The sequence below is a fragment of the Rhinolophus ferrumequinum genome, chromosome X (assembly GCF_004115265.2).
Source record: "Rhinolophus ferrumequinum isolate MPI-CBG mRhiFer1 chromosome X, mRhiFer1_v1.p, whole genome shotgun sequence".
NCBI lineage: Eukaryota > Metazoa > Chordata > Mammalia > Chiroptera > Rhinolophidae > Rhinolophus > Rhinolophus ferrumequinum.
The window spans coordinates 40,462,861-40,485,742 of record NC_046284.1 but is presented as its reverse complement, the minus strand read 5'-3'; the positions used below and the strand labels follow the sequence as shown (position 1 = coordinate 40,485,742).

Here is a 22,882-nt window from a genome sequence, read left to right as displayed (position 1 = left end):
GATTGCCACAAAAACTACATCTGGTCCATGAAGATCTTTACAAGAAAACATGTTTAAATATTATTTAGATCACATGCCCATGAGCACACTAGCTATTATAATGAAATTAACCTCACACACGCCTACATGTATATTCTTTCATAAACCCTTTCTTGGGGTTTGGAAATCTTCTGGCCATGCTATTGCCCTATGTATTTCTAACTTTTGCTGAGAGAAACGATACAGAGATGCAGATCGTTTAGGTACCATCATGGCCTATTTAATTTTCCCACCAATGGAAATGACAGGGTTATATAAATATAATACACAATCATTTTACCAAAAGCCAAATAATAAACATTAATTCTAAATGCAAAGATAGTACTAAAGTTCAACTATTTTTTTAAAAAAATCCCACAAGATTAGGCCACCACCACTACCCTAATTCCAAAACCAGACTCAGACATTACAAAAAAAAAAAAAAAATTATAGGCTGATATCCCTAATGAACATAGATGCAAAAATCCTCAACAAAATGTTACTAAACCAAATTCAGCAATACATTAAAAAGATCATACACCATACTCAAGGTGGATTTATTCTTGGTAGGCAAGGTTGGTTCAATATTGGCAAATAAATGAATAAGATACACCACATGAACAGAAGAAAAAAAAAATCATGATTCTCTCGATAGATGCAGAAAAAGCATTTGACAAAATCGAACATCTATTTATGATAAAAACTCTCATTAAAGTAGGAATACAAGGAACATATCTAAGCATAATAAAGGCCATATGTGACAATTTCACAGCTAACATCATACTCAATGGGGAAAAGCTAAACCCTGAAGATCAGGAATAAGAAAAGGATGTCCACTTTCTCACAAATTTTATTCAACATACTATTGAAAGTCCTTAGCCACAGAAATCAGACAAGAAAAAGAAAAAAATATGCATACAAATTAGAAAGAAGTAAAACTGTCATTATTTGCAGATGACATGACACTGCAGATAGGGAATCCCAAAGATTCCACCAAAAAACTATTAGAAGAGATAAATAAATCTGGTAAAATAGCAGGATACAAAATTAAAATTCAGAAATTGGTTGCATTTTTTTAAATTAAAGTTTATTGGGGTGACAACTGTTAGTAAAGTTACAGAGATTTCAGGTGTAGTACATCATCTATATCTCATATTGTGTGTTCACCACCCAGAGTCAATTCTCCTTCCATTATCATATATTTGACCCCATTTACCCGCTTCAACAGCCACCCTCCCCGCTTACCGTGTTAACCACTAAACTATTGTCTGTGTCTATGAGTTTCTGTTTTTTCATTTGTTTGTCTTCTTTTGTTGTTTTCAATTTTATATACCACATATCAGTGAAATCATATGGTTCTCTACTTTGTCTGTCTGACTTATTTCAGATAGCATTATAATCTCAAGATCCATCCATGTTTTTGCAAATGGTACTATTTTATCTTTTCTTAAGGCTGAATAGTATTCCATTGTGTATATATACCACAACTTCTTTATCCATTCATCTATTAAAGGACACTTTGGTTGTTTGCATGTCTTGGCCAATGTAAATAAAGCTGCAATGAACACTGGAGCACATATGTCATCAGAGATATTGGTCTGTAATTTTCTTTTTCTGTTATCCTTACCAGGTTTTGGTATCAGGGTAATGTTGGCCTCATAAAATGAAGTAGGAAGTTTGGACTCTTCTTCAATTTTTTTGAGAGAGTTTAAGTAGGACGGGTATTAGATCCTCCTTGAATGCTTGGTACAATTCACTAGTGAAGCAGACTTTTGCTTTTGGGAAGGTTTCAGATTACTGATTCAATATCCTTACTGGTGATCGGCCTATTTACATTCTCGAATTCTTCGTGATTCAGCCTAGGATGGCTATGTGTTTCTAAGAACTAGTCCATTTCTTCTAGGTTATTGAATTTGGTGGCATATAGTCCTTCATAGTATTCTTGGATGATCCTTCGTATTTCTGTGGCATCTCTGATAACATCCCCTCTTTAATTTCTGATTTTATTAGTGTCTTTTCTCTTTTTATCTTAGTTGAGTCTAGCCAAGGTTTGTTAATTGTATTAATCTTTTCAAAGAAACTGCTCTTTGCTGCATTAATTTTCCTATTGTCTTTCTGTTCTCAATTTAGTTCTGCTCTGATTTTCATTATTTCCTTCCTTCTGCTGACTTTGGATTTCATTTGTTCTTCTTTTTCTACTTCTTGAAGGTGTAACATGAGGTTATTTATTTAGAATTTTTCTTGTTTCTTGAGATAAGCCTGTAATGATATAAATTTCCCTCTTAAAACTGCTTTTGCTGCATTCCAAAAATTTTGGTAGGATGTATTTTCATTCATATTTGTTTCTATGCATCTTTTGATGTCTCCTCTTATTTCTTATTTGACCCAGTCCTTCTTAAAAATTATGTTGGTTAATTCCACTTCTTTTAGGATTTTCCTGTTTTCTCTTCCAATATCTTGGTAATATCCAATTTCAAAGCCTTGTGATCAGAGAATATGCTTGGTATGATTTCAATCTTCTTAAATTTGCTGAGGCTTGTTTTATGTTCCAGTATATGGTCTATCCTTGAGAATGTTCCATGTACGCTATAAAAGAATATACAGTCTGATGTTCTAGGATGAAGTGCTCTATAAATGTCAATTATGTCCATTTCATCCTATGTGTTATTTAGGGCTAGTATTTGTTTATTTATTTTTTTTTGTTTGGATGATCCAGCCATAGTTGTCAATGTTGTATTTACAATGTACTATAATTGTGTTTTGTTCAATTTCTCCCTCTAGTTCTGTTAGTAGTTGCTTGGTATATTTCAGTGCTCCCTGATTTTGGGGCATAAATATTGATGACTGTTATGTCTTCTTGTTGTATAGTCCCCTTTATCATTATGAAATGTCCATCTTTGTCTCTTGTTACCTTTTTTATCCTGTAGTTTGTTTCATCTGATATCATTATGGCTACACCTGATTTTCTCTGGATACCATTTGTTTGGAGTGTCAATTTCCACTGTTTCATTTTGAATCAATGTTTATCCCTGTAGCTGAGATGTGTCTCTTGGAGGCAGCATATGGTAGGGTTTAGTTTTTCAATCCAATATGCTACTCTGGGCCTTTTTATCGGTGAGTTCATTCCAATTACATTTAGTGTGATTATTGATATGTGAGGATTTCCTATCATTCTATCTTTGGATTTCTGGTAAGACTGTGTCTCCAATGTTTGCCTTTTGTTGCTGTCTATTATTTCAGTGTGCTGGTATTCTATGATTCTTCCCTCTGTTTCTTCTTTTAGTATGTTCTAGATTTGAGTTTTGGATTTTTTGAGTGGTTACCATTAAGATTACGTAAAAGAAAGCTTCATATTTAAAGTATTTCATTTTCTTCAGCATGGTTAAATTCTCCATTCCTTTATTACAGTTCAGGCCTTTACTCTCCCCCTTTACTCTTTTATATTTTGGTTGTCACAAATTATCCCTATTTATGCTGGCTGAATAGCCTCCTTCAGTATATCTTGTAGTGTAGGTCATGTATTAGAAAATTTCCTCAGCTTCTATAGGTCAGGAAAGGTTTTTATACCTCCTTCATATCTAAAGGATATCTTTGTTGGGTGTATTATTCTTGGCTAGTAATTTCTCTATTCCAGTAGTTTGAATATTTGATTATACTCCCTCCTGGCTTGTAGAGTTTCTGCTGAAAAATCTGATGATAATCTAATGGGCTTTCCTTTGTAAGTTACCATCTTATTTTCCCTGGCTGCCTTGAGGATTCTTTCTTTGTCGTTGATTTTTAATACCTTCAATACAATGTGTGTTGGAAAAGGTCTGTTGGGATTGAGGTAATTAGGTGTTCTATTTGCTTCTCGAATTTGAGGATCCAGTTATTTCCAGAAGTTTGGGAAGTTCTTGTCGACTATTTGTTTGAATATACTCTCTGTTCCCTTCTCTCTTTTTTTTTTTTTGTTCTAGTATGCCCATTATTCTTATATTGCTCTTTTTGATGTAGTCCGAAATTTCTTGCAGAGTTGTTTCATTTCTTTTAACTCTCAAGTCTCTGTCTTCTTGGATCTGTATCATGTCCAGATTTCTATCTGCAATGTCACTGATTCTTTCCATCAGGTTAACTATACTACCTAAGCTGGCTATTTCATCCTTCATTTCTTTTACAGAGTTCTTAATCGCCAGAAATTCTATTTTGTTCTTTTTTAAAATTTCAGTCTCTTTAGTCAAATGCTCATTTTGTTCTTTTTTTTTAATTAATTTATTTATTTTTTTTTAATTTATTTTTAATTTATTGGGGTGACAATTGTTAGTAGAATTACATAGATTTCAGTTGTGCAATTCTGTATCACATCATCCATAAATCACACTGTGTGTTCACCACCCAGAGTCAGCTCCCCTTTCATCACCATACATTTGATCCCCCTCACCCTCATCCCCCACCCCCAACCCCTTACGCTCTGGTAACCACCAAATTACGTTCCCCAGATTAATTTTCAAACCCCGTGGCCATCCTGTGGTCACCGACTGCCCTCCAATCCCCTCACCCTCCCCCCCACCCCCCACCCCCCCGCCCATCTAGCAACCCTCAGTTTTTCCTCATTGTCTCCCAAACTGTTTCTGATTAGTTCATTCACTTATTCTTTTCTTTAGAATCCGCAAATAAGTGAGATCATATGGTACTTATCTTTCTCTGTCTGACTTATTTCACTTAACATAATGTTCTCTAAATCCATCCATGTTGTTGCAAATGGTAAGATTTCTTTCTTCCTTATGGCTGCATAATACTCCATTGTATAAATGTACCACAGTTTCTTAATCCAGTCATCTACCGATGGGCATTTTGGTTGTTTCCATGTCTTAGCTATTGTGTATAGTGCTGCAATAAACATAGGAGTGCATAGAGATTTTTGAATTGAAGTTCTGGATTTCTCCGGATAGATACCTAGGAGTGGAATTACTGGATCATAAGGTAGTTCCATTTTCAGAATTTTGAGATACCTCCATACTGTTTTCCATAGCGGCTGCACCAGTCTGCAATCCCACCAACAGTGCACAAGCGTTCCCTTTTCTCCACATCCGCGCCAGCACTTGTTGTTTGTTGATTTATTGATGATAGCCATTCTGACTGGGGTGAGGTGGTATCTCATTGTGGTTTTTATTTGCATTTCTCTGATGGTTAGTGAGGTTGAGCATTCCTTCATATGTCTGTTTGCCATCTGTATGTCCTTTTCAGAAAAATGTCTCTTCAAGTCCTCTGCCCATTTTTTAATTGGATCGTTTGTTTTTTTGGAGTTGGGTTGAGTAAGTTTTCCATAGATTTGTGATATTAATCCCTTATCAGATATATCATTGGCAAATATCTTTTCCCATTCAGTAGGATCCCTTCTTCTTTTATTGATGGTTTCCTTTGCTGTGAAAAAACTTTTTAGTTTGATATAATCCCACATGTTTATTCTTTCTCTTAGTTCCCTCGCGCGAGGGTGTATATCAGTAAAAATCTTACTCCGGGTAATGTCTGAGAAGTTTCTTCCTATATTTTCTTCTAGGTATTTTATGGTTTCAGACCTTACATTTAAGTCTTTAAGCCATTTTGAATTTATTTTTGTATATGGTGTAAGGAGGTGGTCCAACTTCATTTTTTTGCATGTGTCTGTCCAGGTTTCCCAGCACCATTTATTGAATAGACTGTCATTACTCCATCGTACATTCTTGCTTCCATTGTCGTAGATTAAATGGCCATATAGGCGTGGATTTATTTCTGGACTCTCTATTCTGTTCCATTGATCTATGTGTCTGTTTTTATGCCAGTACCATGCTGTTTTGATTACTGTAGCCTTGTAGTATAATTTGAAGTCAGGTATTGTTATACCTCCCACTTTGTTCTTATTTCTCAAGATTGCCTTTGCTATTCGGGGTCTTTTATGGTCCCATATAAATTTTAGGATTATATGTTCTATTTCTGTGAAAAATGACGTTGGCAGTTTGATAGGAATTGCATTGAATATGTATATTGCCTTAGGCAGTATGGACATTTTAACTATATTAATTCTTCCTATCCATGAACATGATATGTGTTTCCATCTATTTATATCTTCCTTCATTCCTTTCATCAGTGTCTTATAATTTTCTGAGTATAGATCTTTTACTTCTTTGGTTAAATTTATTCCCAGGTATTTTATAGTCTTTGGAGCGATTGTAAATGGGATTGTTTTTTTAATTTCTCCTTCTGATGTTTTATTATTGGTATATACAAATGCAACTGATTTCTGAATATTAATTTTGTATCCTGCCACTTTACTAAATTCATCTATCAGCTCTAATAGCTTCTTGGTGGAGGCTTTAGGGTTCTCTATATATAGTATCATATCATCTGCATACAATGATAACTTTACTTCCTCCTTACCAATCTGGATGCCTTTTATTTCTTTTTCTTGTCTGATTGCTGTGGCAAGAACTTCCAGAACTATGTTGAATAGAAGCGGAGATAGTGGGCATCCTTGCCTTGTTCCTGATCTTAGGGGGAATGGTTTTAGCTTTTCCCCATTGAGTATGATGTTAGCTGTGGGTTTGTCATATATGGCCTTTATTATGTTGAGATAAGATCCCTCTATTCCCACTTTCTTAAGGGTTTTTATCATAAATGGCTGTTGGATTTTATCAAATGCTTTTTCTGCATCTATTGATATGATCATGTGATTTTTATTTTTCATTTTGTTAATGTGGTGTATCACATTAATAGATTTGCGGATGTTGAACCACCCCTGCATACCAGGGATGAATCCCACTTGATCGTGGTGAATGATCTTTTTAATGTATTGCTGAATTCTGTTTGCTAATATTTTGTTGAGGATTTTTGCATCTATGTTCATTAAAGATATCGGCCTGTAGTTTTCTTTTTTTGTGGTATCTTTGTCTGATTTTCCAATCAGGGTGATAGTGGCTTCGTAAAAAGTGTTTGGGAGTCTTCCCTCCTTCTGGATTTTTTGGAAGAGCTTGAGGAGAATTGGTGATAATTCTTTTTTGAACGCTTTGTAAAATTCACCTGTAAAGCCATCTGGTCCAGGGCTTTTGTTTGTTGGGAGACTGTTGATTACTGATTCAATTTCCGTGGTGGTAATCAGTCTATTCAGGTTTTCTGTTTCTTCTTGAGTTAGCCTTGGAAGGTTGTGCGCCTCTAGAAAATTGTCCATTTCTTCCAAATTGTCAAATTTGTTGGCATATAGTTGCTCATAGTAACTTCTTAAAACTCTTTGTATTTCTGCAGTGTCCGTTGTCACTTCTCCTCTTTCGTTTCTGATTTTATTAATTTGGGTCCTCTCTCTCTTTTTTTTAATGAGTCTGGCTAAAGGTTTGTCGATTTTGTTTATCTTCTCTAAGAACCAACTCTTCGAATCATTGATCTTTTGTATTGTTTTTCTGGTTTCTATTTCATTTATTTCTGCTCTGATCTTTATTATCTCCTTCCTTGTGTTCCCTTTGGGCTTATTTTGCTGTTCTTTTTCCAAATGTGAAGATAAACTGTTGATTAGTGATGTTTCTTGTTTCTTTAGGTAGGCCTGCAAAGCTATGAATTTCCCACTTAGGACTGCTTTCGCGGCATCCCATAGATTTTGGGTCGTCGTGTTTTCATTTTCATTTATCTCGAAATATCTTTTGATTTCTTCCTTGATCTCCTGCTTGACCCATTCATTATTTAGTAATAAGTTATTCAGCCTCCATGAATTGGTGTGTCTTCCCGTTTTTTTCCTGTAGTTCATTTCTAATTTCATAGCATTGTGATCAGAGAAGACAATTGGTATGATTTCAATTTTCTTAAATTTATCAAGACTTGTTTTGTGGCCTAACATATGATCTATCTTGGAAAATGTTCCATGTGCGCTTGAGAAAAAGGTGTATTTTGCAGCATTGGGGTGAAATGTTCTGAAAATATCGATTAAATCCAAGTGGTCCAATGTATCATTTAAGGCTGTTGTTTCCATATTGATTTTCTGTCTGGAAGACCTGTCCCTTGTGGTCAGAGGTGTGTTGAAGTCCCCGACTATAATAGTGTTACTGTTGATCTCTGCCTTTATGTCAGTCAGTACCTGTTTTATATATTTAGGTGCTCCTATGTTGGGTGCATAGATGTTTACTAGGGTTATGTCCTCTTGTCGGATCGATCCCTTTATTATTATATAGTGCCCATCTTTATCTTTTAGTATGTTCTTCATTTTAAAGTCTATTTTGTCAGAAATAAGTATTGCAACTCCAGCTTTTTTCTCGTTTCCATTTGCATGAAATATCTTACTCCAACCCTTCACTTTCAGCCTGTGTGTGTCTTTTGTTCTGAGGTGAGTCTCTTGTATACAGCATATACAAGGGTCTTGCTGTCTTATCCAGTCAGCCACCCTATGTCTTTTGATTGGAGCATTTAATCCATTTACATTTAAAGTGATTATTGATAGGTACATAGATATTGCCATTTTTAAATTTGTAGTTAGGTTGCTTTGATCTTTCTTCTATTTACAGAAGTCCTTTTAGTATTTCTTGCAATGCTGGCTGGGTGGTAATAAATTCCTTTAGCTTATTTTTTTCTGGAAAGCTCTTTATCTCTCCATCATCTTTAAATGATAGCCTTGCTGGATAAAGCACTCTAGGTTGTAGGCCTTTGTTTTCCATCACTTTAAGTATCTCCTGCCACTCCCTCCTGGCCTTCAATGTTTCTGTAGAAAAATCATTTGATAGCCTTATGGGAGTTCCCTTGTATGTAACCCTCCGTCTTTCTCTTGCTGCTTTTAGGATTCTCTCTTTGTCTTTAAGCTTTGCCATTTTAACTATAATGTGTCTTGGTGTGGACCTGTTTGGGTTAATCCTGGTTGGAACTCTCTGCACTTCCTGGACTTGTATGTTGGTTTCCTTCATCAGGTTGGGGAAGTTTTCAGACATTATTACTTCAAATATGTTCTCAATCCCTTGCTTGCTCTCTTCACCTTCTGGTATTCCTATGATGCGCATGTTGTTGCGCTTGATGTTATCCCAGAGGTCTCTTAGGCTATCTTCATTGTTTTTTATTCTTTTTTCTTTTTGTTGTTCCGTTTGGGTGATCTCTGCTACCTTGTCTTCTAAGTCGCTGATTCGATCCTCTGCTTCATCTAGCCTGCTGGTAATTCCTTCAAGTGAGTTCTTAATTTCGGTAATTGTGTTCTTTAGTTCCAACTGGTTTTTCGTTATGATTTGTACATCCTTCTTTATGTTTTCTCTAAGCTCGTTTGTTATGATTTCTACATCCTTCTTTATGTCTCCTCTAAGCTCCTTAAACATTCTTATCACCATTGTTCTGAACTCTGTCTCTGAGAGGTTGGTTACGTCTGCTTCATTTGGTTCCAGTTGTGGAAGCTTCTTCTGTTCTTTTATTTGGGACGTGTATCTTTGTTTCCCCATTCTGGCTGACTGTGTTTATTTTGATATATTAGGTAGATCCCCTAGAGTTCTTAGTTCTTGCTAGGTTATCTTATGTAGTATGTGTCCTTTATATTTGACTCGCACCACGTCGTCCTCCTCTGCGTGTGCTCCAAAGGTGAGTCTTGTGTTGTGTACACTGTCCCGTTCAAGAAGATCTTTAATTGCTTCCCGCTAATGAGCAGGTGGGGTCAACTCCTGGGCTGACCTGCCGTGAGACTTGGCTCTGCCCCCCGCAGGGCACTCTGCTGCGTGAGGGTTGACCACCCCAATGTGATTTGGCCTCTGTGGGCTCCAGAGCCTGCCGAGAACCTCCTCTAGGTGTGTGACCTGCAGGTCCAACCCGGCTGCACTCCGATTTGGTCTGGAGTTGGCCCCCGGATATGCCGAGTCCCGTGCCACCCAAGCTGGGCCCCGGCAGGAAAGTCCCAGAACAAGGCAAATCACCAAGCACAGCAGCAACGACAACAGCAAAGAGAAAAAAAAAAAAAATACAACAGCCGATAACCCCCGCTCGACACAGGCAAAGATATCAAAGATACAAGACAAAGCAAAACAAGACAAAACAAAGCAATACAAAAAGCAGCGACAGTCTCGGCCTAAGCCCACCAAGCAATGTCCAGGTTGTTCTCTGCTGTACCAAGGAGCCCCCTGCTTATTGCGCAGGCAGAGCCGGTCACCTGGTGCCCAGAGAGACTTTGGGACTGCAGACTTAAAAGCGTGGGCCTGAGGGGTCTGGGTGATAGTTTTTACAATGTCAGTGCAGTTTCTGCCCTTGCCTGCACAAATGCACACTGAGAGTGGCACCACCAGATACGTGACCAAAACTCTTGAGTCTTAAGGCACCTCTTCAGTGTGTGTGTGTGAGTGCGGGCGGGAGATTTCTGATCTGCTGAAAGCCCAGAGCTGCGCCTGCCTCACTGCTGATCTCCGGGTGTGTCTCGGCAGCTGCACCCACCCCACCCTAGGCAAGCCAGGAAGGGTGGGGGCTGGAGATGGAGGGGTCTTCACTCTCCCAGCCCAGCCGTGCGTCGCCCTCTTCCCGCAGGCCAGAAAAGGTGGTGGCTGGGGGTGGAGGCGTCTCTTCTCTCCTAGCGCAGCCAAAATCACGCACACTGCCCAGTCTGCCTGGGTCGGGTGCCCGTCAGGCTTCCCAAAGCGTGATCCTTAGATACCACTCCTCGGTTCAGGGGCCGGTTTAAGTCTCTGGAAGGGCGGGGTAGGATTGGGAGAGCAGGGCGGGGGGGGGGCCCAGGTATGGAGACTGCGCCCCCCGTCCGCCGCAGGGCGCGTCGCCTTCCCGGCGGGAGAAATCAGCCGTGGGACGCAGGGAAAGTGCCTACCCCCGGTCTCTGCGCTCTCCGCTCCGCCTGGGATCCCGTGCGTGCCCGGCTCAGTGGTTTTCGGTTTTCGCCCCCGCCAGCTGAGGCTCCGTTGGGGGCTGGGCTCTCCCGCCGCTGCCGGCCGGGCCCTCTCACGCCGCTCCTCTTTTTCCTTTTTCATTTTGTTCTTTGATTGTGTTTCTGAGTTCATTAAACTGACTGTGTGTGTTTTCTTGCATCTCGTTGAGTTTTTTCATAACTGCCATCTTGAATTCTCTGTCATTGAAGTCACATGTTTCCATGTCTTTAAGTTCATTTTATGGAGACTTTTCATTATCTTTTTGAGCTGTCTTGTTACCTTGGTTATTCACGGCAATTAATGAATTATTAAGAAACTGGTGAAATAAGTCAGACAGAGAAAGATAAGTACCATATGATCTCACTTATATGCGGAATCTAAAGAAAAGAATAAGTGAATGAACTAATCAGAAACAGTTTTGGAGACAGAGGAAAAACTGAGGGTTGCTAGATGGGCGGGGGGGTGGGGGTAAAGGGGGAAGGTGAGGGGATTAGAAAACAATCAGTAACCACAAGATGGCCACGGGGTTTGAAAATTAATCTGGGGAACGTAATTTAGTGGTTACCAGAGGGTAAGGGGGTTGGGAGGTGGGAGATGAGGGTAAGGGGGATCAAATATATGGTGATGGAAGGAGAACTGACTCTGGGTGGTGAACACACAATGTAATTTATAGATGATGTGATAGAGAATTGCACACCTGAAATCTATGTAATTTTACTAACAATTGTCACCCCAATAAATTTAAAAAAATAATTAATTAATTAATTTTTAAAAATAAGGAAAGAAAGAAAGAAAAAAGAACATCCCTCTTATGTACTAATGATTAAAAATGATAAAATAAAATTCTGCCCAGTTCAAACAAAAAAAAAAAAAAAAAAAGAGAAAGAAACTGGTTGCATATTAAACACCAATAATGAACTATCGGAAAGAGAAATTAAGATGACAATCCCATTTATAACTGCATCAAAAAAATAAAATACCAGATGTCAAAAACATGATGATTAAGGGGTACTCCTTGATATCTCCCCTAGAAGTTACAACAAATTGAACAGCTACATTTCAACAAAGGATTCCCAATATAACACAAACATCTCTGAGAATTCTGCGAATCTAAACATCTTAAGGTGGGTGAACTGGGGCACACATGGGAGGAGGGAAGGCAAAGTACAGAGACAGGGGTCATAGGACACAGACCAGAGCCCACTGCAGTCCTGGGAAAAGGGAGGATTGAGTGCAGGAGCACCTTCTGGGGCCCCAAAAATCCTACCTGAGGGAATCAGCATATAATACAGCTATGTATTATATGTGATGGGGCAAAAACCAAATACAGAAGGTCTCTGATAACTGTGGTGTAACAGCCCTAACTGCCAGGTAGAAAACAAAGCTACAAAGCCTGGCCACTGATCAACAGCTTCCCAGAGTTCCCTCCATGGTACCCTCCCAGAGCTAGCAGCAAGCCCCAGAAAGAAAGAAAATAAAAGAGAGAGAGAGATAGTAGTGTTGGACCTAAGAGCAGAATATCTACAGCCCTGGAAAATGGAGACACTTCCTAACTGGCAGACGCACAGTGAGGCTAATTCTGGTGACAGGGAAAGAACTCTATGATGGAGGCAGCTGTGGTCTGGCAGAGGCCAGTGCTTGAAATAGAGCAGGGCCACAGATGTGCCCACCGCATCCCCAGCCAACCCTGTCCCCTCCTTTACCGGCTGATCACAGCGCGAGCACCAAGGACTGCTGTAACGCACACCTCTGCATCTGGCTGCAGGAGTAGCACAGGGATTTCAGAGGCTCAGAAACCCATCACCCACCACATCATCCCATGGGGGTGGTGCCTTGAGACAAAGGCAAACTGGTCACAGAGGAGAAGCCCACCTCTCCAGTAAAAGTCCCACCAAGGAGAAGTTGGAACAGGACAAGAGAGAAAATAAAATGCTCCATCACCATCTACTGGAAAGCAAAGGAAAGAGCTCTTCATATCAACCTGCTGCATACAACTTCTACAGATGCCCAGGAAAAAAATAATTCATCATATGAATAAACAAGGAAACAAGACAGCTCAAGAAAAAGATTGAAAATTTCAAAAAAAAAAAAAAAAAAAAACAACAACAACCCTTAAAGACAAGGAAATATGTGACTTACAAGACAGAGGATTCAAGAATCCATTTCTGAAAAACCTCAACAAGATGCAAGAAAACTCAGATAGGCAGATTAATAAATTCAGAAATAAAAATCAATGAACATAGTGAATATTTTACCAAAGATACTGAAATATTTAAAAAGTAGCAAATAAAAATTCTGGAGCTGAGGAGCTCAATAAAAGAGATGAAGAATGAAACAGCCAGGATAGGAAACAGAACTTACCAGATGAAGGAAAGAATTAGTGATATCAAAGACAGAAATCTGGAAATGATACAGATGGAAAAAGACAGAGAGATTTGAGAGTTAAAAGAAACAAAAAAACTATACAAGAACTTTCTGACTCCATCAAAAAGAGCAATGTAACAATGATTGGTATACCAAAAGAAGAGAGGGAGAAGGGCACAGAGAGACTATTCAAACAGTCGATAAGAATGTCAAAAACTATGGAAAGAACTGGATCCTCGAATTCCAGAAGCAAACACAACACCTAATTACATCAGTACTAACAGGCCTTCTCCAAGGAAGGTAAGACCATTAGATTATGAACAGACTATTCAGCAGAAACTCTTAATCCAGGATGGAGTGGAATCAAATATTCAAACTACTGAAACAGAGAAATTACAAGTGAAAATAATATATCCTGCAGTTATCCTTTAGATAATAAAGACCTTCCCAGACATACAGAAGCTGAGAGAATTTTCTACCACAAGGCCTGCATTACAAGAAATACTGAAGGAGGCTATCTGGCGTGAAACATAAGGGAAAAAGAATACAAAACCATCAGCAAGATTACTAAGAGGCAGACAAAAGCAGGAAATGTCAACCCCCACACAGAATAGGGCACTGTACACTGAAACATAACATAAAGGGTAAAAAGATGAAAACATAAGAAAGGAATAAAACAAGACAATTTGCCACTGCAACTCAGAAATGAACTCACAGCATAAATAGGAATAATTTGTGACAGCAACATGAGAGGGGGGAGACTAAAGGTCTGAATCTGCAAAGTGGAATGGAGATAAAAAGCATGCTGAAAAAATAGGACTACTTATATATAAACCTTTCTTTTACATGAATGTAATGGAAACCACTCAAAAAAAAAAAAAATCCGGAACTGACCCACATAACATATAAAAGAAGAAACAGAGGGGAAAAAAATCATAGAATACCACCACACTAAAATAACAGAGAGAAACAAAAAGGCAAAGAAAGAATGAAGACACTGAGCTACCAGAAAACAAAAGGTAAAATGGCTATAGAAAATGCTCATCTATCAATAATCATCCCCAAAAGTAAATGGACTGTATTCTCAAATAAAAAAGCAGAGTAGCAGATTGGATCAAAAAACAAAACCCAACCATATGCTGCCGCCGAGAGACACATCTCAGCTACAAGGACAAATACAGACTCAAAGTGAAAGGGTGAAAAACGATACTCCAAACAAATGGCATCCAGAGGAAAGCGGTTGTTGTCATACTTACAAGGTTTGATCAAAAACTATGGTGATTGCCTAGATTTTTTAAAAAATTACTGAAGAAAAAGACACATTGTCACTAATACACCTCAAAATACCACCCCTCACTTTGAACACACTTATTCAATCACTCTTGCCACTTTCTGAAGCACTTCTGGAAGTACTCTTTCGTGAGTTTCTTTACTTGCACTGTTGTGGCTGCCTTAATTTCCTGAATTGATTCAAAACGATTACCTGTCATGCTTATTTTGACTTTGGAGAAGAGCGAGAAGTCGCATAGTGCCAGATCCGGTGAATAAGGTGGAAGAGGACACATTGTAATGTTTTTATTCGACAGAAATTGCTCGACAAGGAGAGATGTGTGAAATAGAGCATTGTCATGATAAAGGATGAAGTAAAGACACTCACGAAAGTGGACTTCCAGAACTGTTTCAGAAAGTGGCAAGAATGATGGCATGAGTGTGTTTGATGAGAGGGGAAGTAATTTGAGAGGGACTAATGGCAATGTGTCTTCTACTGTAATAATTTTATTAAAATTTAAACATTCACGATATTTTGTGATTACACCTCGTGTATATGACAAAATAGACTTCAGAATATAACAGTTAACAAGAAAGAAGATATTCACAGAACTAAACGAAATAGAGAAAAAGACAATAGAAAATTTGATGCAACAAAGAGCTGGTTCTTTGAAAAGAATAATAAAATTGACAAACCTTTCGCTACACTCATTAAGGAAAATAGAGAAAAGATACTAATAAAATTAGAAATGAAAGAGGAGAAATTCTGTAATACATCATCCATGTCACTTTACTAACAATTGTCACCCAATAAACTTTACTTTAAACTAAAAAGAAAGAGAAATTACAACAGGTATCACAGAAATACAAAGGATTACAAACGAATACTATGAATGACTATATAACAACAAATTCAATAACCTAGAAGAAATGAACAAGTTATAAGAAACATATAACTTTCCTAGATTGAATAATGAAGAACTAGAAAATCCACTGATCAAGAGTAAGGAAATTCAAACAATCATCCAAAACATCAACAAAAGGAAAAGTCCAGGACCACATGGCTCCACTAATGAATTATACCCAACATTCAAAGATTTAATACCTGTCCTTCTCAAATTATTCTAAAAAAAGTGAACGAGATGCAATACTTCCTAAATGATTTTATAAAGCCAATAATACCCTGATACAAAAACCACGTTAGAATAACACAAAAAAAGAAAACTGCAGACCAATATCGCTGATGAACACAGATGCAAAAATCCTAACCAAATACTAGTAAATCAAATACAACAATATACTACAAACATTATACATCACGATCAACTAGGGTTCATTCAAGGAGCACGAGGATGATTCAACATGTGCATATTGATCACTGCGACACACCACATAAACAATTTTAAAGATAAAAATCATGATGGCATTAATAGACGCAGCAAAAGCATTTGACAAGATATAACATCCATTTATTTTTAGATCAATGAGTATACGAGTACCTCAACATAATAAACGCCATATAAAACAAACCCACAGCTAATATCATACCCAACAGTTAAAAACTGAAAGCTTTTCCTTAAAATCAGGAACATGACAGGGATGCCACAGTCACCACTGTTATTCAAAATAGTATTGGAAGTCCTAGCCAGAGCAATCAAGCAAGAGAAAGAAATAAAAGGCATCCAAATTGGGAATGAAGTTAAATTGTCACTTTTTGCAGCTGACATTATCTTTATATAGAAAACCCTAAAGACTCTACCAAAAAAAACTTTTACAAACAAAAAATGAATGTAGTAGACTTGCAGGACACAAAATCAATGTACAAAAATCCATTGCATTCCTATATACTAACAATAAAATTTCAGAAAAAGAAATTAAAAAATTTATTTTGCAATTGCAGCCAAAAAAAAAAATAAATAAATTACCTAGTACTAAACTTAACAAAGGATGTGAAGGACCTATACACTGAAAAGTATAAGCCATTATTATAAGAAATTGAAGAAATCACGAATAAACGGAAAGATATTCCATACTCATGGATTGGAAGAATCCACACAGTGTAGTTAACATGGCCACATTACCCAAAGCAATATACATATTTAAGGTAACACCCCACCCCATCAAAAGTCCAAAGGTATTTTTTTTTCAAGAAATACAACAACAAAAATCATCAGATTTGTATGGAACGGACACTTCTCCCAAGAAGACATACAAAAGGGCAACAGATATATGAAAAAATGCTGAAATTCACTAGCTATTACGGAAAAGCAAAACAAAACCACAATGAGATACCACTTCACACCTGTTAGAATGGCTATTATCAACAAAACAAGTAATAAAGTGTGTGAGAGAGATTATAAGGAATTAGGAAACCTCATACATGGCTGGTGGGAATGTAAATTGGTGAAGCCACTACGGAAAACTCTATGGAGGTTCCTGAAAAAAATGAATAAAATTACCATACGACCCAGCAATCCCTCTCCTGGGTATCTACCCAAGAAACTCGGAAACATTTATCTATAAAGAAACATGTACCTTGATGTTCATTGCAGCATTATTCAGGATGGCCAAGACACAGAAAAAAAAATCAAAGTGTCCTTTGATAGATGATTGGATCGAGATGATGTGGTATATATACACGATGGAATACTATTCTGCCATAAGACAAAATACTGACATTTGCAAAAACATGGATGAATCTTGAGATTATCATGCTAAGCAAAATAAATCAGACGAAAAGTCAAGAAACATATGACTTCACTCATATGTGGAATATAAAACTGAAAGCCATAAAGGAATAAGACAAACAAAAACTAACAGACACAGACAGGAGTTTAGTGGTTACCGGTGGGAAAATGGGTGTTGGTACAACAGGAAAAAGCAGATCAAATATGTGGTGATGGAAGAAGCACAGACTCTGGCTAATGAACACAGAATGCAATATATAGATGATGTATTATAGAAAAGTACACTTGAAACCAATATAATTTTACTAACCAATGTCATCCCAATAAATTTAATAAAAAAGAACACTTGAAATCTATATATTTTACTAAACAATGTCACCCAAATAAATTTAATTTAAAAAGATAGTTCTCAAATCTAGGAATAAATTTAATCAAGGGAGTAAAAGACCTCTACTCAGAAAATTATAAAACATTGAAGAAATTAAAGCAGATACAAACAAATGAAAGCATATACCATGCTCAGGGATAGGAAGAATTAATACAGATAAAATATCCATACTACCCAAAGGAATCTACAGATTCAATGCAATGCCTATCAAAATACCACAGGCATTTTTCACAGATCTTGAACAAATGATCCTAAAATTTATATGCAACCATAAAAGACCCCAAATAGCAATGGCAATCCTCAGAAAGAAGAACAAAGCTGGAGGCATCACACAATGTGATATCAAATTATATGCCAAGGCTACAGTAATCAAAACACCATGGCATTGGGATAAAAACACACATAAAGATCAATGGAATAGAATAGAGAACCCAGAAATCTATGCATACCTGTATTGTCATTTAATCTATGACAAAGGGCGCAAGAATTTACATTGGAGTAATGACAGCCTATTTAATAAATGGTGATAGGAAAACTGGACAGATATATGCAAGAAAATGAAACTGGACCACCTAATTATGCCATATAGAAGAACAAACTCAAAATGGATGAAAGACTTAAATGTAAAACCCAAAACTGTAAGATTCCTACAAGAAAACATAGGCGGTAAACTCTCAGACAGTACCCTTAGTAATATTTTTACTGATATATTTCCTCAGGCAAGGGAAACAAAATAAAAATATAAACAAATGGGACTACCTGAAACTAAAATGTTTTTACATAGCAAACAAACCATCAATAAAACCAAAAGACAGCCCACTGAATGGGAGAAGGTATTTGTCAATGATACGTCTCATACAGGGTTAATATCCAAAATCTATCAAAAAAAAAAACAAAAAAACTGATGAAATTCAACAACAAAAAACAAACAATCCGGAGACATCATCAAAATGGCAGCGTGAGGTGACCCTCTGTACATCTTCCCTGAAATTTACAACAAATGGAACAACTATAACTCCACAAAGGACGCCCTGCACAGCAGACAGTCAAGACGAAGAGGCCCACTACTGAATTCACCTAAACATGGGCGAATCATGTGAGCAGGGGAGGAGGGAAGAGAGACGTGTGGAGACGGAGCCCCGCAGGCCCAGGATGCAGAACTAGCTCAGTCCTCCGAGCATGCTGCATCCTGGAACTACGGCAGCTGTGGGACAGGGCAGAACTCGGACTGCTAGGGCTCAGCTTATGACCCACAGGGCTGAGGAGACAGCATATAATAACACGGCTGAACCAAAAGGTCATGGCAGAGACCTCGGAGAAAAGACTAAGGGAAGCAGGCTGAAAACAGTGGTTTAAGCCCTCACTGCTGAGCAGAGAACGGAAGCCTTAGGCACTAAGACTAGCCGTCCCCTCCCTTCCCTCCCAGAGCTCACCCCGCTCACAACTACCCAGTGCTACAAGCCAAAAAGTAGCAGTATCAGATAAAAAGAACAGAATATATGCTGCTCTGAGAACTGTGGACCGCAGACACAGATTCACAGCCCAACTAGTTCCGGCAGAGGGGAGGGAGCTGTAGAAGCAGGACCGGCTGTGGTGGTGGTCAAAGCCATTGCTCTGGGCCACATCTCACAACTCACCCCGCCCCTGGCTGCACCTATCTGGGTGGAACACTGCAGGAGTAAACAGAACTGCTGAAACAGAAGGGCTCTGAATCTGGTGCAGGAGGAGCTTTGGAACTTCAACAGCTCTTCGCATACCCACATGGACACTGCGCCCTGTGACCTAAGCGAACTATTAACAGAGGAGAAGCCCGTCTCCTAGGGAATCCCCCCATTGTGTGAGAAGCTGGAATACTGCAGAGAAAACATAGCACTACTGTGTGAGAGAGAAAAAAAGGCTGCAGTTGGAGAGAAAATAAAACATTCTGCCAACATGTACTGAAAACAAAAGAAAGAACTATTCCTGTCAACCAGCTGCAGAACCCCTCCTGTAGATGTCTAGGAAGAGAAATTATAAATCATTACCTGCCATTAATAACCAAGGCAACAAGACAGCTCAGAAAGAAAGTGAAAAGTCTCCAGAAAAGGAACTTAAAGATATGGAAATATGTGACTTAAAGGACAGAGAATTCAAGATTGCAGTTCTGAAAAAACTCAACGAGATGCAAGAAAACACAGAAAGGCAGTTTAATGAACTCAGAAACACAGTCAAAGAACAACACAAGCATTTTACCAGATTGAAATTTTAAAAAAGAAACAAATAGAACTCCTGGAGATTAAGAACTCAACAGAAGAAATTAAGAATGAAATAGCCAGCTTAGGTGGTAGAGTTGACCAGATGGAGGAAAGAATAAGTGACATCGAAGATAGAAACCTGGAAATGAAACGGATGGAAGAAGAAAGAGACTTGAGACTTAAGAGAAATGAAAGAACTCTACAACAACTTTCTAGCTCCATCAGAAAGAGCAATATAAGAATAATGGGCATACCAGAAGGAGAAGAAAGACAGAAGGGAACAGAAAATATATTCAAACAAATTGTCGATGAGAACTTCCAAAACTTTGTAGACAGAACTGGATCCTTGAATCCAAGAAGCAAATAGAACACCTAATTACCTCAATCCCAACAGACCTTCTCCAAGGCATATTGTATTGAAGCTGTCTAAAATCAACAACCAAGAAAGAATCATCAAGGCAGCCAGGGAAAAGAAGATGGTAACCTACAAAGGAAAGCCCATTAGATTATCATCAGATTTTTCAGCAGAAACTCCACAAGCCAGGAAAGAGTGGAACCAAATATTCAAACTATTGAAAGAGAGAAATTATGAGCCAAGAATAATATATCCAGCAAAGATATCCTTTAGACATGAAGGAGGAATAAAGACCTTTCCAGACATACAGAAACTCAGGGAATTTTCTAATACACGACCTGCACTGCAAGAAATACTAAAGGAGGCTATTTAACCACCATCAAGAGGGAAAATTTGTGGGAACCAAAACATAAAAAGGGGGAGAGTAAAGGCCTGAACCGGAACATGGGAATGGAGAAAGTAAGTGTGCTGAAGAAAATGGAATACTCTAAATATCAAACTTCCTTTTACTTAAACTTAAGGGTAACCACTCAAAAAACTTCTAGAAGTGAAATATATAGTGTAATAAAAGAAGAAATACAGGAAAACATCATAGAATAATGCCACACAGAAAAAATAGACAACAACAAAAAGCAAAGACTCAATGGAGACACAATGACAGAAAATCCTCACATATCAATAATCACCCTAAATGTTAATCGACTGAACTCACCAATAAAAAGGCACAGTGTAGAAGACTGGATCAAAAAATTAAACCCAACCATATGCTGTCTCCAAGAGACACATCTCAGCTACAACGACAAGCATAGACTCAAAGTGAAAGGATAGAAATTGACATTCCAAGCAAACGGTACACAGAGAAAATCAGGTGTAGCCATAATGATATCAGATGAAACAGACTTCACGGTGAAAAAGATAACAAGAAACAAAGATGGACATTTCATAATGGTAAAGGGGACTATACAACAAGAAGACATAACAGTCATCAATATTTATGCCCCCAATCAGGGAGCACCGAAATATACCAAGCAACTACTAACAGAACTAAAGGGAGAAATTGACTAAAACACAATTATACTAGGGGACTTAAATACATCATTGACAGTTGTGGCTAGATCATCCAAACACAAAATAAATAACGAAATAGTAGCCCTAAATGACACATTAGATGAAATGGACATAATTGACATATATAGAGCATTTCATCCTAAAACATAAAACTATAAATTCTTTTCTAGTGCACATGGAACATTCTCAAGGATAGACCATATATTGGGACATAAAACCAGCCTCAGCAAATTTAAGAAGATTGAAATCATACCAAGCATATTCTCTGATCACAAGGCTTTGAAACTGGATATCAACTGCAAAAAGAAAGCAGGGAAAAACATAAATACATGGAGATTAAACAACATACTTTTAAAGAACGACCGGGTCAAAGAAGAAATTAGAGGAGAGATCAAAAGATACATAGAAACAAACGACAATGAAAATACATCCTACCAAAATTTTTGGGATGCAGTGAAAGCAGTTTTAAGAGGGAAATTTATATCATTACAGGCCTATCTCAAGAAACAAGAAAAATCCCAAATAAATAACCTCATGTTACACCTAGAACTAGAAAAAGAAGAACAAGTGAAACCAAAGTTCAGCAGAAGAAAGGAAATAACAAAAATCAGAGCAGAACTAAATAGAGAAAAGACACTAGAAAAAAATTAATTTGGTGTGGGGAGCCATGGTTTCTTGTAACTCTGGGCCTTGCAGACTGGCTCGGTTTATGATTAACCTGCTTTTGCTCCTAAGGCATTGTCTTTGCCTGTGCCTGGAGGGTGCTTACAAGCTGCTGAGGTATGGGGTAGGAATGGCCGGTTCCCGGACACAGAGGACTGATGATTATCAGGAAAATTGGTGGGCTCTGTCATGGGATAATGACTTTGGGGTAGTTTCAGTGATTTTGTAGTTTCTATGTAGAAGTTAAAAATTTACTTTCAATGAGGTAATGCTTATTTGTGATTGTTAAGCTGCACGTACCCAGATGGTATAAATTGGTGAAGGAGAATAAACCCGGTGCTTCAGCATCACTGGAGATCAATCGATCATTTGTGTGTCTTTTTTCATTCCCACTCCCCCATTTAGGTACTGATCGATTTGTGGCGGCTGGCACGCCACACTTGGCGCCCGAATAGGGACCTGAATACGGGGGTAACAGTGAGGAAAACCGCGTGGCTAGGGCCCGGCTCGTAAAGGAGCTTATTTCATTGGATGGGCGGTGAGTAAGACAGTCCCCTCGGTCGAATGAATGTGTGAGTGAGTGATAGTTCCACGACTTGTCACAGAGCTTGCTTGGGCCCTAATCTGCGGTTCCGGTTCTGTCATACGACATAACGGCGACTGGACTTCTGTCCACCAGTTCGGGGGTTTATACCGAAGCGCCTTAGTCATGACAGATTTGGTCCCGTAAGGGGCACGGCCAGACGGGCATCTGATTGTTTTCTTTGTTGATTGAAGGGCCGAGTTAGGGAAGAAATGGGTCACGCTAGCAGCAAGGACCTGTATGTTAGAGGACTTAAGAAATTGCTTGCCGCCCGTGGCAGTCGGGTGAGCAGAGAACAGCTAGATAAGTTTTTAGAATTTGTAAAAGAAGTCTGTCCGTGGTTTCAAGAAGAAGGCACTGTTAGTCTGGAAACTTGGGAGAAAGTAGGAGAACGATTACAAGATTATTATGCTGCCCACGGACC

The 22,882-nt window shown here is 38.2% G+C and overlaps 1 protein-coding gene across 2 annotated transcripts in view; it reads right to left on the bottom strand.

Annotated features, from left to right (window-relative positions):
- Positions 1 to 22,882, bottom strand: part of LRCH2 (leucine rich repeats and calponin homology domain containing 2) — a 169,814-nt gene that overhangs the window by 80,656 nt on the left and 66,276 nt on the right. The window lies entirely within an intron of this gene.